Source organism: Pogona vitticeps, chromosome W (genome assembly GCF_051106095.1).
Source record: "Pogona vitticeps strain Pit_001003342236 chromosome W, PviZW2.1, whole genome shotgun sequence".
In the NCBI taxonomy this organism is placed as follows: Eukaryota; Metazoa; Chordata; class Lepidosauria; order Squamata; family Agamidae; genus Pogona; species Pogona vitticeps.
In genome coordinates this window covers 1,527,669-1,547,480 of record NC_135798.1, presented here as the reverse complement: position 1 = coordinate 1,547,480, position 19,812 = coordinate 1,527,669, and the positions used below count along the sequence as shown (strand labels likewise).

Sequence of the window (19,812 nt, the reverse complement as noted above, 5' to 3'; positions counted from 1 at the left end):
TACTTTAGTTTATTAATATCCAAGCAAAATTTGCAATTTAAGCATGTCTATTAACTAATAGACAACAGTTAATATTGAACTCAGATTTTAAAAAAGAATTTTCTCTAGTCATTTGGCCTTCTAGACAAAATGTCAGTGACCACATTCTGAGATCCTTTTATGTTGTGGGTTTCAAAATCAAAGTCTTGCAACATCGACTCGTAAGTTTGCTGCTGTTAGATTTCATAGTTCTTAGCCACACCAAAGAAAATGACCGGTGCAGAGGATGAATTTCCTTCCCCAAATGTAGTGCTTCAGGTTTTGCAGAGTCCATATGATAGCCAGACACTCTTTTTCAAAAGTGGATAAATGTCTCTCACCAGGTTGGAGTTTCTTGTTTATGTAAGTCACTGGATGTAGACTCCCTTTGTTGTCTGTTTGACAAAGCATGGCTCCTAGTCCCACGTTCGATGCATCCATGTATATGATGAACTCACAGTCAAATTCAAGTGCAATAAGGACAGCACTCTCTTCAGATGATCAAAGGCTTCCTGGCACTCTGATGTTCACTGGATGTTTTCAGCTTGCTTCTTTTGGGCTCTTTTGTCCTACCAACTTTTCTGTCTACCTTGGGCCTCCTTTTCCCCAGCTATCTCTAGGGATCTTCATAAGGTGTTCATTAAATTATCCATGTATTCTATTATAGACTCAGGGCCCCTTTCTTTATAATCCTCCCTGTTCCGTCATAACAAATCTAAAGGCCCTCTTACTTTACAACCAACCAAACGTCCAAAGGACTAAATCCTGTGTTTTCTTGGGGAATATCTCAATAAGCATATAGCAGTGGTTGTAATTCATTATCTCAGTCATTTGGGTTCTCTGCCACATGTGATGAGATGGGTTTTTAAGATTAACATCTTTTAAGGCATATGGGTTTTGTAATTAAGAAATAAGCCAGAGAGGTTCCATTTTGTTTCTTTGTATATAGTATCTGTGCTATGCTGACAAGTTGTTTTCTAGACGAGCAGAGAGAATGTTATTCTGAAGGCCTGAGAAGGACTCTGTGTGATTAGATAGATGGAAATGTTGTGACTCTTTGAGTAACCACCGTAACCCAAATAACATCTGCTGTGTATGAGAAAGAATTCATGTGATGTAGCAGGACTGTTTGCCTAGTAACGAACTCTGATTGGATGACATCGTGGGAAGGTGCATTAGGCCCTTGCCAGTTACTCTTGAAAAAGGAACTTTTTACCTATGGACTTTGTCTTTCCAAGACCGACCTTTCAGTGATTCGTGACCTACATTTCAGCCATTTGGGACTTACCCTGATGTCTTGAGAGAGAGTTTGGTGGCCTACCTACATGGACTGGTTTCTATGCTTTGCTGGATTACTTTTGGACTTATGGGATTTTTCCTAAGGACTATGCATGGACTATTTTCAATGGACTGTTCTATGGAATATTCTTTATGGACTTCTTTTCTTGGAATACTCCATATGGACTATGCTCTTGTAATTTTGTAAAGACTATGGTATATTTACTGGATTTTTCTTTTCTAAGGACTATGGGACATATAATGGATTTTTACTTTTGTTTAGGGATTTTTATTCTATAGGATCACTGAGGACTATAGCCTTGTTATAACCAACTTGGATTATTTTGTTTACTAATGATTTCCTGGACTGGAATTGTTTTTATTCATCTTAATGGCTTTTTGGATTTTTGAACTCTTTTATATTTTTCCTGTTTTCTTTGCCTCACTACATCTGTGTAACTAAACAGCACAATGCTAGATTATTTGTTTTGGTTTAATTTGGCTTAGTAACATGTTTTTTCTTTAATAAAATAAAGATTATAAAACTCATTTGGTTTCCTGAACAGTACACTTGCCATAGGGTCATCTGAGAGTGCTGCCTCGGCCTAGCTTACTTAGAGTCCTGTCAGTGGTGCAAGTTAAGTCTAAGGACTACAAAGCCCACTTGACCTTTTCACAGTAATATCTGAGAGTACCAGGGTGTTCTTATGTGGGCAGACCTGTGAGAAGGAGTGTTGTAGCATGGCTGGCTGGATTTGGACTCTTCAGCTCATTTTAGCATGTGCAAACTCCTGATTGCTCTCTGTCCAAGCGTACACGTGTGTTTTCGAACCCGTGTTCGTCACATGGTGGCAGCTGCGCGATGGACCACGTGCTGGGTTTTGTAGTACCTCAGGATGACCAATTTTTGTTCTATCTAACAGCTTGAGTGACTCTGATCCACAAGCTAAGTTTTGATTGCAGTGGGACACTGAGGCTTCAAGGAGCTAGGTGCTTCCCTGGGTGTAAACAGTAATTTCCTAGGAAACACTGTTTGCCAGCAGTTAGATCTAAAGGCTGTGGTGAGAGGTGTTAAATCTTCAGGCTGTGGTAATGTGTGTTAGAATCTGGGGTGCTCTTTTAAGAAAGAGATTCCCAGTGGGACAAGCAAACTGTTAGGAAACAAATGGAGTTAAGCAGTAGGCATGTGCAGGTTGTTACAACGTTGTAGTGAAGAAATTCCAAGATGCATGTCCTTTATTTTTGGAGTGCTTGCACCCTAGTTGAGCAGGTCATTTCACAATCTTAGGATTGCATAAATGACTCTGGCCACTTTGTTCTGGCTACATTGTTTTGGAACTTGCATCCAAGTATTTTGTTTTTGTTTTTGGCCTAAGTGTACTCCTATAATCTTAGGATTTGCCGGAGCACCTGGCCGTGTTCCAGTCTAGCTCTGGGTCTCCCCACTACGATCTTAGGATCTAGCAGGAGTACCTAGTTGCATCTGGCTTGGCCTAGAGTCATGCCCTATGATCTCAGCATCTGTCGGGATGACCTGGCCCTAGAGGTATCTATCTGCACCCAGTTCAGTCATTGATCATCTCTGTAACTTTAGGGTTCACAGAGTGATCACAGTTTTTCTTTTCTCTTCCTTTTGGATTTTTCAGTATTTTGGTTTGGCAGCTGTCTGTCTTCTTACAGATCTTAGGATAGCAGAAGGGACAGCAGTTGGTCAGAAGTGCAGAGGAGATTTTTAAATTTTCCTTTCTATTATTAGAGTTTTGTTTGGTTTTATCGCTGACCTAGCCTAGGCTAGAGTGCCAGCAGAAATGGAGGAGCAAAAACAGTCTAAAACCGTGGATTTACTCTTAGAAATGGCTTCGGGATTTTTCGAGGAAGCCAAGCAGAAAATTAGGGAAAGAGATTTCCTGATACGTGAGCTTTATCAGGAAAACATCCTTTTAAAACGTTTTCTTAGCACAGAACCTGGCTTGATGCAAAGGTTTTTCCAAGTTTGGAGCAACCCTGAGATGCAAGATGTTTGTGTGGAAAGAGTTAACGAGGCCCAGTGGAATGCTAAGGAACATTCCAGAGAAGACAGCGATTCATCGTCCATCCAAACAGAGGATTTACAGGCCCTAGAGCCGCGCGCAGAGGGAGGAATGCAGGAAAAAGTTTGCCGCGAAGGGAACTTGAGGAAATTAACATCGGCCGACCCAAGGGAAAACTGCAGTGCTCCAGAGAATTGCGGTGCATTGGAATTCAGCTCAGAACCATCTTCAGCTCCTTTTCAGAGCACAGGACAGGTGAGAAATTCTGAAATAATTCGGGATGAGACTATGGGTTTGCTAGAAGAAGGAGAGCAAGGGATTTTCCAAAGTAATAAAGCAATTGCTGGGACTGAGAGCTTAGAAGCAACAGGACTTGTGTCAGCAGATCTTGATGCATGTCAGATCTCAAACAACCCCCCTTCTCTTAGCCCAGAGGGAACAGCGAAAGCAGACCCTGTTAGGTTGGCAGAGACCCCATGTAATTCATGGCAGTTCGGAAGTAAAGAAAAATATCAAGGGGGTGGCCTACTCAAGGTACCGGAAAAGTCAGCTGAGGAAGCTGGAGGAGTGAAGGTTTTCTCAGAGTCTTTGCCCAGTGCCATAGGAGGAGTTATTTGTACAGAGACCTTGCAGCATGAACTTTCACATTGTTTCAATAGTACAAGTGACTGTGTAAACTTGATTAAAGATAGAAAGCTGCATTTGAACCTGCCAGATTGTGAGACTGTTCCTAACATAACCAACGATGGGGGAAGCGCTAACTATTTGGGATTACAAAGTATTGATGTTTCTACAGAGACTGAAATCATATCTGAAAAATTTGGCCCAGTACCACAGTTAATCTTCTCAGAAAGATCTTTAGAAAGAAAAGCAGAGGTTTGGGACAATACTTATTTTCAACAGCCTATTTTCCAAGGAAGTGGTGAGAATGCTGATACTGTTTCTGAGGCTATGCAGAGTACTCCCAAGAGAACTTTGTTGCAACAGCGGCCTCTTGTGACCAAACCTGATAGCACAGCTAATTCAGCAATACAGGGATCCAGGGGTGAAGGCATTGATCAATTTGGCCCAGGACAGATATTGGAGCCTGTGTTAGCTAAACCCCAAAACGTCTTCTCGAATTCACCGGGAGAAACTGATGTGGTGAAACTTTTTATTACAGTAAATGAAGGATTTACTGCTGTTTCTGTTCCTATAGATCTAGAAGGGTCTAAGAGCAATTTAGTGTCTGGAACTGTTGAAAGGCTTTACCAGATTTTAATTAAAGAGGAGCATCGCCCTTATACATCATTTAATTGCCCTCAGGGAATTTACCAACTCAGAAAACTAGCACCTGGAATGGAAAATACCTATGTTACTTTTCAGAAATTGGTTGATGAATTCTTTGGTGATTTATATTATGTGATTGGCTATGTAGGCAACCTTGTAATTTACAGCCCTGATCCAATTCAAGCAGACCAAAATGCTTTGTCATTCTTAGAGAAGCAGAGACATCGAAGCCCAAAATTAATGCAGTGGTATTTCAGATTGCAAAAATATAATTTTGATGTTGAACATCTACTGTTAATTCCCCATTGCTTATCTCGAGTGTTTAGTGCAGATGCAAGGGGAGAAAATGGCTAGAATTGCTAAAGCTCTGATGTTTAATTTTCTTGGTATTCTGTATGACTATGTTCCTGAGCATACATAGAGTGTTTTCACTATTATTACTTCATATCAGTATATTGGCTTAACAAGTTATTATGATGTTAACCCTGGTTTCACTATTTTACTGTTTGAGGACTAGAGTATTAACTGAGCATATGCAGAGTGATGTATTTGATTAAGTATACTAACATGTTTATTCTTCTGTTTTACAGACTAGTAGAAGTGCCTAATGCAATTTTCTCTCATGTATGGTAAATACTGTAATTATAATAGTTTTCATGTATCAATTGTTTTGCTATTTTAGAATCATATTTGAAATGTATTACTTTATGTTCAAGTTAATATCTTTCTCTATGTAGTTACTGCTTAATTATGACATCTCATCTTATTCAGTTATCAAAATTAAAACTTAAATTGTTTAGGAATTTTGTTAATCTTCAGGGGGCTTGTGATGAGATGGGTTTTTAAGATTAAAATCTTTTAAGGCATATGGGTTTTGTAATTAAGAAATAAGCCAGAGAGGTTCCATTTTGTTTCTTTGTATATAGTATCTGTGCTATGCTGACAAGTTGTTTTCTAGACGAGCAGAGAGAATGTTATTCTGAAGGCCTGAGAAGGACTCTGTGTGATTAGATAGATGGAAATGTTGTGACTCTTTGAGTAACCACCGTAACCCAAATAACATCTGCTGTGTATGAGAAAGAATTCATGTGATGTAACAGGACTGTTTGCCTAGTAACGAACTCTGATTGGATGACATCGTGGGAAGGTGCATTAGGCCCTTGCCAGTTACTCTTGAAAAAGGAACTTTTTACCTATGGACTTTGTCTTTCCAAGACCGACCTTTCAGTGATTCGTGACCTACATTTCAGCCATTTGGGACTTACCCTGATGTCTTGAGAGAGAGTTTGGTGGCCTACCTACATGGACTGGTTTCTATGCTTTGCTGGATTACTTTTGGACTTATGGGATTTTTCCTAAGGACTATGCATGGACTATTTTCAATGGACTGTTCTATGGAATATTCTTTATGGACTTCTTTTCTTGGAATACTCCATATGGACTATGCTCTTGTAATTTTGTAAAGACTATGGTATATTTACTGGATTTTTCTTTTCTAAGGACTATGGGACATATAATGGATTTTTACTTTTGTTTAGGGATTTTTATTCTATAGGATCACTGAGGACTATAGCCTTGTTATAACCAACTTGGATTATTTTGTTTACTAATGATTTCCTGGACTGGAATTGTTTTTATTCATCTTAATGGCTTTTTGGATTTTTGAACTCTTTTATATTTTTCCTGTTTTCTTTGCCTCACTACATCTGTGTAACTAAACAGCACAATGCTAGATTATTTGTTTTGGTTTAATTTGGCTTAGTAACATGTTTTTTCTTTAATAAAATAAAGATTATAAAACTCATTTGGTTTCCTGAACAGTACACTTGTCATAGGGTCATCTGAGAGTGCTGCCTCGGCCTAGCTTACTTAGAGTCCTGTCAGTGGTGCAAGTTAAGTCTAAGGACTACAAAGCCCACTTGACCTTTTCACAGTAATATCTGAGAGTACCAGGGTGTTCTTATGTGGGCAGACCTGTGAGAAGGAGTGTTGTAGCATGGCTGGCTGGATTTGGACTCTTCAGCTCATTTTAGCATGTGCAAACTCCTGATTGCTCTCTGTCCAAGCGTACACGTGTGTTTTCGAACCCGTGTTCGTCACACCACATACGCAAGTATAATTCTCATTAATATTCCATTACATTTTTCCACTAACCCAGTGGTCCCCAACCTTTTTAATGTCAGGGACCGGTTTTGTTGACGACCATTCTTCCAAGGACCGGGGGGGGGCTGCCACCACCGGCATCTGTGAATGGGGGGCATGGGGGGCATCCGTGCATGGGAGTACTTTTTATGCAGTAGAATGTTATGCCATCATTTAAAGTGCCTCTTAGGAATCCCAAATAAAGATCAGCTGTGCTAGTAGGTCTTTCCTGACATTTTCTTAGTCACATCCTACAGCAGAAGCCATGGTCCACAGAGAGCTTTCAAAGCGTCAGAGGGATCTCATTGTTTAAAAGGTATCAGTCAGGAGAAGGGTACAAAAGCATGTGCAAGGCATTAGATATGCCATGGAACACAGTGAAGACAGCCATCATCAAGTGGAGAAAAGATGGCACAACAGTGACATTACCAAGAACTGGACGTCCCTGTAAAAGTGATGAAAAGACTAGAAGAAAATTGGTCAGGGAGGCTGCCAAGAGGCCTACAGCAACATTAAAGGAGCTGCAGGAATATCTGGCAAGTACGGGCTGTGTGGTACATGTGATGACAATCTCCTGTATTCTTCATAGGTCTGGGCTATGGGGTAGAGTGGCAAGACAGAAGCCTTTTCTTACAAAGAAAAACATCCAAGCCTGGCTAAATTTTGCAAAAACACATATGAAGTCTCCCAAAAGCATGTGGGGGAAAAGTGTTATGGTCTGATGAAACCAAGGTTGAACTTTTCGGCCCTAATTCCAAAAGATATGTTTGGCACAAAAACAACATTGCACATCACCAAAAGAACACCATACCCACAGTGAAGCATTGGCATTGGCAGCATCATGCTTTGGGGCTGTTTTTCTTCAGCTGAGACTGGGACCTTAGTCAAGGCAGAGGGAATTATGAGCAGTTCCAAATACCAGTCAATATTGGCACAAAACCTTAAGGCTTCTGCTAGAAAGCTGAACATGAGGAGGAACTTCATCTTTCAGCATGACAACGACATACATCCAAATCAACAAAGGAATGGCTTCACCAGAAGAAAATTAATGTTTTGGAATGGCCCAGCCAGAGCCCAGACCTGAATCTGATTGAATATCTGTGGGGTGATCTGAAAAGGGCTGTGCACAGGAGATGCCCTTGCAATCTGACAGATTTGGAGCGTTTTGGCAAAGAAAAGTGGGCAAATATTGCCAAACCAAGATGTGCCATACTGATAGAATCATACCCAAAAAGGCTTAGTGCTGTAATAAAATCAAAAGGTGCTTTAACAACATATTAGTTTAAGGGTGTGCACACAGATGCAACCATATTATTTCAGTTTTTTATTTTTACTTCCCTCCACCTGAAAGATTTCAGTTTGTTGTTCAACTGAGTTGTACAGTACATAGGTCTCATTAAAGGTGGAAAATGTTCTGAAATGATTTATCTTTGTCTCATTTTTTTATATCACAGACACTTGACATTTTAACAGGGGTGTGTAAACTTTTTATATCCACTGTAGCTCTTAATTTAAAAATCAGCACAGCAGCACATTGTGCCACATAAGCTCAGGAATGTTAAGTAAAGTATGTCAATGGCTTAAATTCTGTTGCACAGCAATGCAATATTATAACATTTAGACACAAATTGCCTTTCATTAAGAAATATCCATACATGTTATCTGCATGCAGCAGATGTCTACAGAAACTTCCTCATTTTCCGTAATTTGTGTTTAAAACAGCCTTTTGTGTAACTGCACAAGATTTCAGCCCATGGACGGAATCCTACTAGTATGTGGGCAAGGTCTGCAGCTAATTGACAAGGTGCTCAGATGAATCTTGGTCATGTCCCTGTTCATACTCTGAATTATGCAACCAATCCTGAGACCCACCCTGGCATCTCCTCAACTAGCCACAATTAGCTCTGGCAAGTTACACAAAACATACATTCCAATAGTTCCATTCTGGCCAATAGTTCCTGTTCTCCTGGTTCCAGACTAAGGGTCCTCTTTGCAGCCTTCACAGGGAGATCAATGACAAGAGCCACAGAGATATCCCGTATGAAACAGGGCACTTAGAAACCCCTTCCTAGGTGCAGGTGGGGTAGTCACCAGCATTAACTTTGCAATCCTTCAAAATTCACTGTGACACATAAAAGTGCAAAATATTTAAATATATTTGCAATCATATGTATTGTAAATGTGTGAACCCCTGATTAGAGACTAATGCCTTGACCAACTGAATAGCTGTGCTGGTTTGTTAACATACTTGTCAAGCTTTTATGCATCAATAAACTGTATAGCCAATGGATTTCCTTTAATTAGTAGTACAGGTGACTTGGAGGTTTACACGTATTTTGTCTCAATGTTCAGTTTTCCTTGCACACCAAAATAATGCCCACTGTCCACAGCGTTTACCAAACTGTCTTGCCCTCTCTCATTTTTAAAATAAATAAGTATTTAAGCTTTATGATGTTCTATGGCAGAGAAAAGGGATAGTGGGCACTTACATGATGATGAATGAGGTGCATTGCTGCAAGTTTGAAAATGGACAGGATGGGAAGTGAGGTACAGATGAAGAAGAGGTTAGTAATGATCCAGAGCATCATGTGTTTAATTAGGATAGTGACTGAAGGAGAGAGAAAATGGGAGAACACAATTGTTTGTGCATGCCTGCTGTGTGGTTTTTGTGTATGATATGATGCAACCTTCATTTGGTGGGGAAAGATACCTTTAGAGATGAATCAAAGACAGTTTGCCCTATAATCTGAAATAAAAGCACTATGTAGCCTGAGCTCCAGGATCCAAACCCCCTATTTTAATCCATAGTTGCAGAATTTAACAAGCAACCTATTTTACAAAAAAAAAGCCTCTTTTTTCTTTTCGCCCCCCCCACCGTAAAAGAGAAATCCATTCACATGCAGACACACATACACAAATGCACAATCACAAGAAAGGGGAGGGGAAAGAGAGGAAGAGGAAAGCAAAGAAAAGTGAGGGGAAGGAGAGGGGGGGAACACACACACACACACACCTCTCTTTCTCTCCCTCAGACACACACATGCACACACACGAAGAGAAGAGGGGGGAAAATTAAAAGAGCACATTACCTAAAAGAGGAATAACTCAGGCTGTGTCTTTGTCACCTCTGTCACCCTAAACTAATGCACAAAACAATGGAAGAGGCTACGAAGGGAAAGGAACTAGGCAGAGACCTGGTGTTGGGCGGGGGGGGGGGGAGGAGGAAAAGAGAAAGCGAAAGAGAGAGGGGGGAGAAAATAGGGGATGGGGGATAAAAAGGGGCATTTATGTGAAGAGAGGTGCTTGGATTGCTCCTGCTTCCTCCTGGGCATTCTCCCCCCCTTTCACATTTTCCTTCTTGGTTTTAGGAGAGATCAAATTAAGAAGAACAAAAAACCGTCACCACACCAAAGCCAGAAAAGGGGCAGAGACAGGCACAACGAGGGGGCAAAGGGGTGGCTGCCCAGCAGAGGCTGGTTTTCTTGTCCTGGGCTATTGGGGGGGGGTTTAAGAAACCGCTTCTCCTGGAGCAAAGGAGAAGAAGGGATTCCCCCTCTCGCTTTTTTCTGTGCCCTTCCTTCCCACCTTTTCTTGCTCTCGTTCTTCCAGAGCAGCAGGAGGAGAAAGAAAGTGGGGGAAGGCGGTCTGAGATGCACTCAGGAGACCTTCCCGGGCTCTGCTGCTCTGGTCTGGGGCAGGGAGGCTGAAGCCTATCGCAGCCAGGAGAAACGGCGGCCCCCAGCTCGCCCTACCCACCGCCGCCTGCCCCTCTTCTCTGCCGGGACTGAACCTGGAGGCACAGCTGGGGAGGGGCTGAGCAAGCAGCCAGGGAGGTGCAGAAGTGCTGGAGGCCGGGGCGAGCGAGGCAAACATCTGACCCCCACCAATCCACCACCTCAGCTGCTGCCACCCCGCTTCCCCCTGCACCACCTTCCTTCATTCCTCCTTTCTGCAAAGAGGCCAAACAGGTGCGCTCAGGCGCTCGCATCTCCTCCCCATCTCGTTCAGATATGTGGCAGTCTCTGCAGAGACCTTGACCACCACCCCCAGCGTCCCCACTTTTATTGCCCCTTCTCGGCAAGAAGAGTGTCCATGGGGCTGCAGCTTCATGGAGGGGGCGGTGCGTGCGTGGACAGCTGAGCGAAAAAGTTAACTGCTCTGCAAAGGACTTGGATGGAGGTGGGAAAATGAGGGGGTGGGGCGGCGGCCATGTCCGTGTGTGGTGTGCACGTTGCTTCCAGGCGAGAGGAGGAGAAAAAAACGAGAGGGAAGGGGGAGGCAGTCTGCAATGCACTCAGGAGTCCTTCCCGAGCTCTGCTGCTCTGGTCTGGGGCAGGGAGGCTGAAGCCTCGGCTGGCTCTGATCCTTCATTTTATTGCAGCCAGGAGAAACGGCCACCCCCAGCTCACCCTACCCGACGCCAACACCTCCCCCACTGCTCTGCCAGGACCTTGTCTGTGCAAATGGTGGAGCAGCCCTCCCAGGGGCCGCTCCACCACGCGCGCTGGAGCTTGCGCACAGGCGCAGACGGGTGGAACGGGGGTGAGTGCACGCAGGTGGGGGGGTGGGAGGTCTGTCTCGCCGGCCCGGTCCAGCCCAGGCCACGGACCGGCACCGGGTTGCGGACCGGGGGTTGGGGACCCCTGCACTAACCCATTCATTTGGGGGTGGTAAGGAGATGACATCACATGGGAAATTGCACAGACCTGCCATAGCCTCTCCATTAGTTTGGAAGTAAAGGAATTCCTAAACCTGTTATTAATTCTGATGCAAAACCCATTTGGCACATTGTGCTGTTCGCCCTTGTGACCCTTGTTTGTCTTTCCCTCACAAAGGCTCATGTCACGTTTTCCTCTCACTGCCACTAGTGGATTACCTTGATCCATAACATAGATGATGTTTGTCTGTACACTTGACTTGTGAACAGAAACAGAACTTATTTATTGAAGTGAAGCAGATTGAATAACAGACGTTTCTCAGATAAACATTATACACAAGAAAATAATCAACAGTTCTCTCAGTACATACTTCTTTTCTCTTGCTATATCAATAACACCTTCTCTACCTATTTTCTTAACCAGTTTTATATCTCTCAGTATCTGTTCCCTCTCTCTCTGACTAACCAGCCCTATCTGACTTCTCCTTCTTCCACCAAACCTCATATAACTGCTGACTCCGCCTCTCTGGTCCTCTCATAGGATCATGCAAATCAGCTCATGAATATGAATGGCATGAGTGACGTGGGTGATCATCACATTCTTCCCACCTAAGAAGTTTGTTTCATGAGGGAAAACCTTACCGTTTACCCTTATGAATGACAGAACATACAGAGGACATTACATGCAAAACACCATAATAATATGCTTACCAGTTATGTCCTAAATCAGGGGTCTCAAACTCAATTTACCTGGGGGCCGCTGGAGGCAGAGTCTGGATGAGGCTGGGCCGCATCGGATTTTCCGCCAAGCAGAGCAAGAACCCGAGGAAGTCGCCCAGAAGTTTCCTTAGCCTGGATGGGGCTCCGAGGAGGAGGAGGAGGAGGGGCGCGTGAGCCCTCATTGCCGGCCACAACCCCCTCCGGCTCCTCTTCACTACCACCACCAGCAGCAGCAGGCACAGAATCACCTTGCCAAAGGAGAAAAGCACCTATTGGTACCCGCGAAATTAAACAGAACGGGGGGGGCCCACAGTTGCACGTGCGCGCACACACAAACACACACACACACAGAGGTCCAGCAACCTTCTTCTGAGGGCCCCCCTCAAAAAAAGGCGCACTCAGCAGCAGCAGCTACCCCCCACCACGACAGAGCAAACTTTGCGAGGCGAGCCCAGGCAGCCTCCAGAGTTGAGGTGGCTGAAGCAGGGCGAGGAGGAGGAGGAGGAGGAGGAGGAGGAGGAAGCACTGCTGGGTGTTGAGGCCGGGCTGGTGCTGGGGGTGCCGAGAAAGAGAGCCGCTTCCCTGAAAGAGGCGGTGGTGGCGGCAGCTGCTGCTGGTGGCTTGGAGGCACTCTTTGAGGATGGGCTGGGAGTGAGCTCCGTTCTCAGGCATTGCCCGGTGGCGGCTCAGGCGCTTGGGGAAAAGGGCCAGCAGCGTGTCTCGCTCGCCAGCTCTCCTCCAAGACAGCACCTCTTGCACCCTCCATCCAGAACTGCAGCCTGCCAGCTGGCAGATAGGCAGGCTGGCTGGCAGGCTGCCATTCCGGATGGAGGGTGCAAGAGGTGCTGTCTTGGGAGAGAACTGGCGAGTGAGGGAAAAAATTTTTTTACTCTTGACAGCAGAGGACGCGTGGGCACTTCGGGGGGCCAGGCAGGGTGGCGGCTGCAAATGATTGTCCGGCGGGCCGCAAATGGCCCCTGGGCCACATGATTGAGACCCCTGCACTAGAGGAAAAATTAACAAAAAAACCCTTCAGGCATCGAAAGGAATAAAAGCTCCCCAGCCTACCATGTTAATTTGTTTATTGAGGAGGGAGAACCTTTCATAGATATTGAGGAGTAGCAAAGCTAAAATCAGCTTCTGAGGCTCTATCATTTGGGGGCATCGTGAGCCAGGTTGAAATGTGAACATTTTAAGGGCTTGTTTCGAAGGTCTTATATCCCACGTCTGCAATGGGACAGAGTGAGTAAGTAATGAGAGCATTGTATATGTTATAGACATTTAGGGGAAAAAAATAAGTTACCTGGAGAGATGTTGTTCCCAGAAATCTCCAGCAGGAGGACCTCCAGCAGAGATCTCAAGCCTCGATCCAGAAGATCCCACGCTCTTGTTGGGGTCAATATGGGGTCACCTCCTCAAAGGCCACTGGAAGCGGGAAGGAGAAAACAGTCTTACTAGGTGGAAAAGGTCCCACAACGTCCCAACTCTGTTTATGTAAAAGGTTTGAAAATAACAGGCATACTCTGAAGTTCAGCTTCAGTAACGTGAGTTGCATGTCCAATTTTCTGACAAAGAGGACAGCTGTAAGAATTATGTCTTGTAATGAGATGTGTTTTTGAAACTATAATATGCTACAGTGATGGGTTTTGTAGTTATGAGTTTAGCAATAGAGAATCCATTTTGGATTAATAAAGGGTCTGTGCTGGAAAATTACTAACAGCAGTTTTCATCTCTGCGTTGCAAAGCTTATCGCAGGCCGCAGAGAAGGACATTCGTAGCCACAATATTCCAACCAGCATTCTGTAAATAACACCTGGATCCTGTGGGAAACTGAGGCGGAGAGTAACACCGTTTCCTCTATCCTGATTGGTGGGTTACGTTAGGAAGAAGGAGGAGGGGTAATATCTTGTAAGTTGTAAAAATGGAGTCTTACAGAGAGAAAGCACATGGGATGTATGCCTGATGTGTAAGATGGATATCTTACAGGTCACATGGATGGATTACTTCTATTCCTGATGGATTACTTGTTCTTTTGAAGATGGACTTTACCCTTTATGGATTTACCTGTTTCTGATGGACTATGGAATCCTTGGACTGAGTAAGAATGTAGTTTATTTTTTAACTTAGAGGAGAGGCCTAGCCTTTCTGTTTGCTTAGTTATTGATTTGATAGCAGGGTTTTGATAGGAGTTCTGATACTTATGAATGGAAATGTTCTTTCTATCAGCTATGCTTTTACAATAAACTAATTTCACTTTATTTTACTAATAAATGTATTTTTGCTTAAGAATTGGAAGTCTGGTCTTTTGAACAGAATAGTTTGTTATTGTTATTTTGCTACCATACATTGGCCATACGTTACCATTATTGAGTCAATTATTTTGATTAATTACCAGCTTATGCTTTTTCAAGGTTTCTCTTTTTAAAGGGAACAGACTTAAAGAAGGAAGGCCAGTTTCACAGCCTGACTGAGACTGACTCACTCAGTTCATGAAGGGGTGAAATGGATTCTAACTTTTCTCTGTTCCCAGCTTTACCGGTCTTCTAGAAGACGGTAATAGCTCACACGTCTGACTGATTTTGAAACACTGGGTCAGTAGAAAGGAGTAGTAATTCTATTCAAGGTACTTTGGAGGTGAAGGTGGCCAGAAAAAAGCAGCAGTGTGGGCTAACGTGAAAAACCTTTTCTCGGTAAGGCTTTGGCACTGTGTCGGGTGAGGCAGAAACTCCTCGTAAGAAAGTCCCAGACCAACCTTGACATACCCACCCACACCCACACCTATGAGGGGGCTGTGGTGGGAAGGGCTCTTCAGCCCTATTGCAAGGAGAGAAGGACGTGGGGAGGGGTTGGGCAATAGAAGGGAAGGAAGAAGAGGCGGAGCAAAAGAGAGATGCCACACCCACCCCAAGGCACCTCCTCCTGAGGGGCAGGGCATCTCCTCCTCCTGGATGCCCCCTCCCACCTGAAAGGGAATCCAAAGGGCTTCCCAGCCAAGCATTGGCAAAGGAAGGCCTGGGGGGTCAGCCGGAGAGTCGCTGCCTCTCCTTCCCTTTGGAAACCCTCCCAATGGAAGGAAGGAAAGCAAAAAAGGAAAAAGGAGGTCTCTATGAACAGGAGAAACAAAAATTCCCTGCACGCTCACACACACACATGCATGGAGGAGATCCTTGCGAGCTTCCTGCCTCCAAGGGTGGTATTTTGACCCTCCCTCTCTGTCCCTCCCCATAAATCATCCCTGTAAAACTGCATATGAAAAAAGACGTGCTCTGTTTAAATGTCTTTATCATTACAGGGGCATGGTCGATTTTCATACGGTAACATCCCTCTAAAACTGCAGATGGAAGGCAGTTAAATCTAGCTCCTGAAAAGGCCTGCCGGTATTTTGGGATGGTTAGATTTTCCAGGTAGTTCGCTCTTTGGTGGAATTTGACATTTAGACCAAAGTTCACGGGTGAAGAGATTTTGCGGACATTCTAAACACCTTTTCTTGGTAAGGCTTTGGGACGACAAGCTGATGCTTTTGTACCAAATCCAAACGGGATTCCTGGGCAAATGCCCCATATGAAAATGAAAGTCCCTTTGCAGCCCGAGACAACCTGAGAGGTTTCACTGGGGAGGAAGGCAAACCAGAGTCAGCCCCGTCCCTTGGAGACGGCAGAGAGAGGGGGGTCACTTTTTTGTTTCCCAACAGAAACATCCAGGGGAAAATGACCTGACTCAGAGGCAGAAACCTCTGCCTGAGCAGACAGCTCTCCCTCCCCCACTTGTGGAGTTTACAACCTCAATCTTAATTAATTCTTCATCAGGCTCCGGCTGCCCATCAGTCCCTTCAGCATGTTTTGAAGGCAAGGAGCTCAACTTCTCCAGCTCAACAATTTTCCTGTTTTTAAACATTCTGGGCAGCCTTTAGGCCCTTGATTTCTTTGTTGTGCCAAGGCAACTGGGCTAAGCAAACATACCTGTTTCTTCCTTCAGGATTTAGGAAGTCTCCTTCGTAGCCCCCCTTTTTCTCCTGGTCGGAGGGCCTCAGGCCGCCCAGAATGTTAAAAACAGTCGTATGGGTTTTAAAAGGCAAACGGGCAGAAGTGTGTGGAAGCGCTAGTTTAAAAAAAGAAGAAATAGCACCTCCCACACAAAAGGGCCACAGAGCAGACGGGCGTTGGAGAAATCAGCTTTCCCGAGGATGACCTCCCTTTCCTTCATCCTTTCCTTCATCCGGCCTAAAGGCTGAGAGAAACAGGCAGCGACTCGGGTTCAGCAATGAATGACGGTGGCTTCCCTTGAGCTACACGCAGTGGTGTCCAACCTTGGCCCTCCAGATGTTCTTAGACTATAGCTCCCAGAAGCCTTCACCACCATCTCTGCTTGCCAGGATTTCTGGGAGTTGAAGTCCAAGAACATCTGGAGGGCCAAGGTTGGACACCACAGAAATCGTCCTGTCAGAATGCAGAACGAACAACTCTGGTGACCTGGAAGGGTATCTCTTCACCAGAAATACCTTCGTTCTGTCATTTCTCCCCCCCCCCCCAAAAAAAGTGCAAACCGGTTGCAGAAATAGTCACACACACACCCCCGAAACGCATCAACTCTCACAGGCGCCGAAGCCTGGCAGACCCTGAAGGAGTTTGAAACACGAAGAAAAGGCTTGTTTCAAAGAGCCTTTCCTGACACGCCTCGCCCGCCCGGTTCCTCACATGTCCTGTCCTGATCTCAACTCCTCCCCCATCAAGGCTGGACACTGCCTGGGCCCCCCCACCGGACGCTGATCCTCTCCTCCCACAGCCTGGGATCGGGGCCCCAGAGGCCCTGCCCTCCCTCCTTGGCTTGTTTGTGCGTTTGTTGGAGGGGACCCAGAAGAAGGGAAAGGCCAGCCTCCACCGAAGGGAGGGGGTGTGTTTGTGTGTGGGGGGGTCTGTTTTGGGGATCAGATTTGACTTATAGTGGACTTATAGTCCAGATAGGCAGGATATAAATTAAATAAATAAATGAATAAATAAATAAATAAATTTGCCATCTGGATTCCTTTTCTCTTTTTGGGGGGAAATTACCCCCCCTCCATCTCTGCCCCCCCCAGCTTATGGGACGTCTGGGTCTCTGAGCCCCCCCCCGACCGTTTCCCACCTCCTGCCCAGATCCTCGCAGCCCCATAGAGGTGGGGGGGGTGGAAGGAGAGGGAGGGAGGGAGGGAGGAGGGGGGGCTACCGTGTGTTTGGGGGGAGATTTGCCACCTAAGTTCCTTTTCTCCCTCCGTGGGGAAGAGGAACGCGTGCGGGGGGGGGGGGGATTTCGCACCTGCGCAGAGACGAGGCGTGGGTGGGGAAGAAAGGGGGTTCTTGGCCAGCCAGCCTTCCAGAGGGAGGGGCTTCTGCCCGGAGACGGGTGACGCGGAAGGAGTAGGAGGAGGAGCGAGCTCTCATTGGGTCTCCGTTGTCTTCTGGGAGAAAACATAACCAATCCCCTGCGCGTCTCCGGGTTGCCAGGCAACCCCCTCATAGACGCGATAAAAAACGGCAGGGAGACGCCCAATTCCTTCCGCCCAGCAACGGGTGACACGCAGGAGGAGCGAGTTCTCATTGGGTCTCCATTGTTCTTCGGGGAGAGGCCGCTTTGCAAGGGGAGGGGAGGGGATTCCTCGCGACTTTCCCGCCAGAGGACCGGCAAGGAAGGGAGCCATCAGGTGGGGGGGGGCTGCAGGACCGGTCTTTTTTTGGGGGGGGGCTAAGGAGTTGCATCTCTTATTTCAGAGGCTCTGGATGGGGGAGAGGGAAGGGCCGACCAGATCCCCCTCCCCGACCAGATCCCAGGCTGCAGGAAAGGGGGTGGGGGTGGGTGGACGGTTTGCCCCCCTCCCTCCCTCCTTGTGCCTGTCTGTTGGGGGTGTTTCTGTGGGGGGGGTCCTTGTGGCCTTGCAGGAAAAGCCTCCCCCCCCAAGAGGAAAGCAGGGCACAAAGAGAAAGAGGCCCAGGAAGGCCACGGGTTTGGGGGCAGAGGCGGGGGGGGGGAGAGGATCCTCTGGCTGGCTCTCCTGTCTGCAAAGGGGGGGGGGGCTTGGCTTTCTCCTGGAGGCGCCATTCAGAGCCGCCCTGTTTGCAAAAGGCCCCTCCCTCCCTCCCTCCCAGCTTTTCCTCCTCCTTCCCTTGCTCCTTTCTCTTTCCCCCAAGGGGTGGAAGAAGGAGAAAGGCAGCCCTTTGCTCTCAGCTGAGACGTGGACTCACATATCCACAGTGGGACTTTCTCCAGAGAATAAAAATGAAAAATATAAAATTAAAAAATATTTTTAAAAAATTCCAGTAAAAAAAAAACTGGACATGCAGCCCAGGGCTGCTTCTCCGCATGGGGCTCAGCCGAGAGGTGGGACCCCGTGTGAAAGCCTCGTCCAAGAGGAAAATCTTAAAAGACACAGGGAAGAACAAGCCTGGCTGAGGGAGAATCAGCATGGCATCTCTAAGGGCAAGTCTTGCCTCACAAACCTTTTGGAGCTCTTTGGAAAGGCCAACAGGCAGGTGGACGTGGGCGAACCTGTGGATGTGGTCTCCCCGGATTTTCAGAAGGCGTTTGACACGATCCCTCACCAAAGGCTGCTGAGAGAACTCCACAGTCAGGGGTTAAGAGGGCAGGTCTGAGCCCTGGGGTACCCCGCTTGTTATCTCCTCCCAGTCGGAGAAGGAGCCATTAATCATCATCCTAAATCATGGGGCACCTTCTCAAAAGCTTTGCTGAAGTCAAGATATATACTATATCTGCAGCATTCCCTCTTTTTGTCAGGGAGGTCAAAAAATTAGATCAGGCTAGTCTGGCAGGATTTGTTCTTGGCCAATCCACATGAGCTTCTGTTTTTTAAAGCATTGTTTCCTAGGTGCTTGCATAATGTCTGCTTTGTAAAATATTCCAGAATTCCCCTGGGATTGATGTTAGGCTGATTGGACTATTTATTTATTTATTTATTTATTTATTTATTTATTTATTTATTTATTTATTTATTTATTTATTTATTTATTTATTTATTGCCCACACTACCCAAAAGTCTCTGGGCAGCTTACAACATTTAAAATACAATAAAAAGGCAAAATAAAAGGGCAAAATAATTAAAATGCAATTAAAAATATATTCTAAAAATTGCCACCAGACCCACAGCTGATATTATTTCAATTAAAAGCCTTCTGGAACAGGAAGGTTTTGACCTGGCGCCGAAATGTCATCAGCATCGGCGCCAGACGAATCTCAGTCAGGAGGGCATTCCATAGTCTGGGGGCAGCTGCCGAAAAGGCCCTTTCTCTACAAGCCCTCCCTCTTACCTCCTTAAGGGACGGCTCTTTCAAAAGGGCCCCCTGGTTAGATCTTAACTGCCGGGTAGGTTCATATGGAAGGAGGCAGTCCTTCAGGTATCCAGGGCCCAAGCCATTTAGAGCTTTATATGTCAAAACAAGCACTTTGAATTGGGCTCGGGCAGCAACTGGTAGCCAATGTAATTTAATCAGAATTGGCTTGGTATGTTCCCTAGCGGCCCCACCACTCACTAGCCGTGCAGCTCGATTCTGGACCAGTTGCAATCACCGAACCATCTTCAAAGGCAGCCCCACATAGAGCGCATTGCAATAATCTATACAAGATGTTACCAGTGTGTGTGTAACTGTCATGAGACTCCGCTCGTCCAGGTAGGGCCGTTCATTTCATTTAGTCGTTTAGTCGTGTCCGACT

At 45.7% G+C, this 19,812-nt stretch overlaps 2 protein-coding genes across 3 annotated transcripts in view; one reads left to right on the top strand and one right to left on the bottom strand.

Moving 5' to 3' along the window:
* LOC140702923 (uncharacterized) overlaps window positions 1–13,539 on the bottom strand; it is a 59,786-nt gene extending 46,247 nt beyond the window's left edge. Inside the window, exon 1 of one of the 2 annotated variants that reach the window (XM_078382394.1) lies at window positions 13,418–13,539. The gene's annotated coding sequence lies outside the window, so the exon portion shown is untranslated. Of the gene's footprint in view, window positions 1–12,144; window positions 12,349–13,417 lie in introns of those variants that run through there. The other variant, XM_078382396.1, reaches the window with a different exon arrangement.
* LOC144584975 (uncharacterized) overlaps window positions 1–19,812 on the top strand; it is a 618,887-nt gene that overhangs the window by 70,674 nt on the left and 528,401 nt on the right. The gene's annotated exons all lie outside the window — the stretch shown is intronic.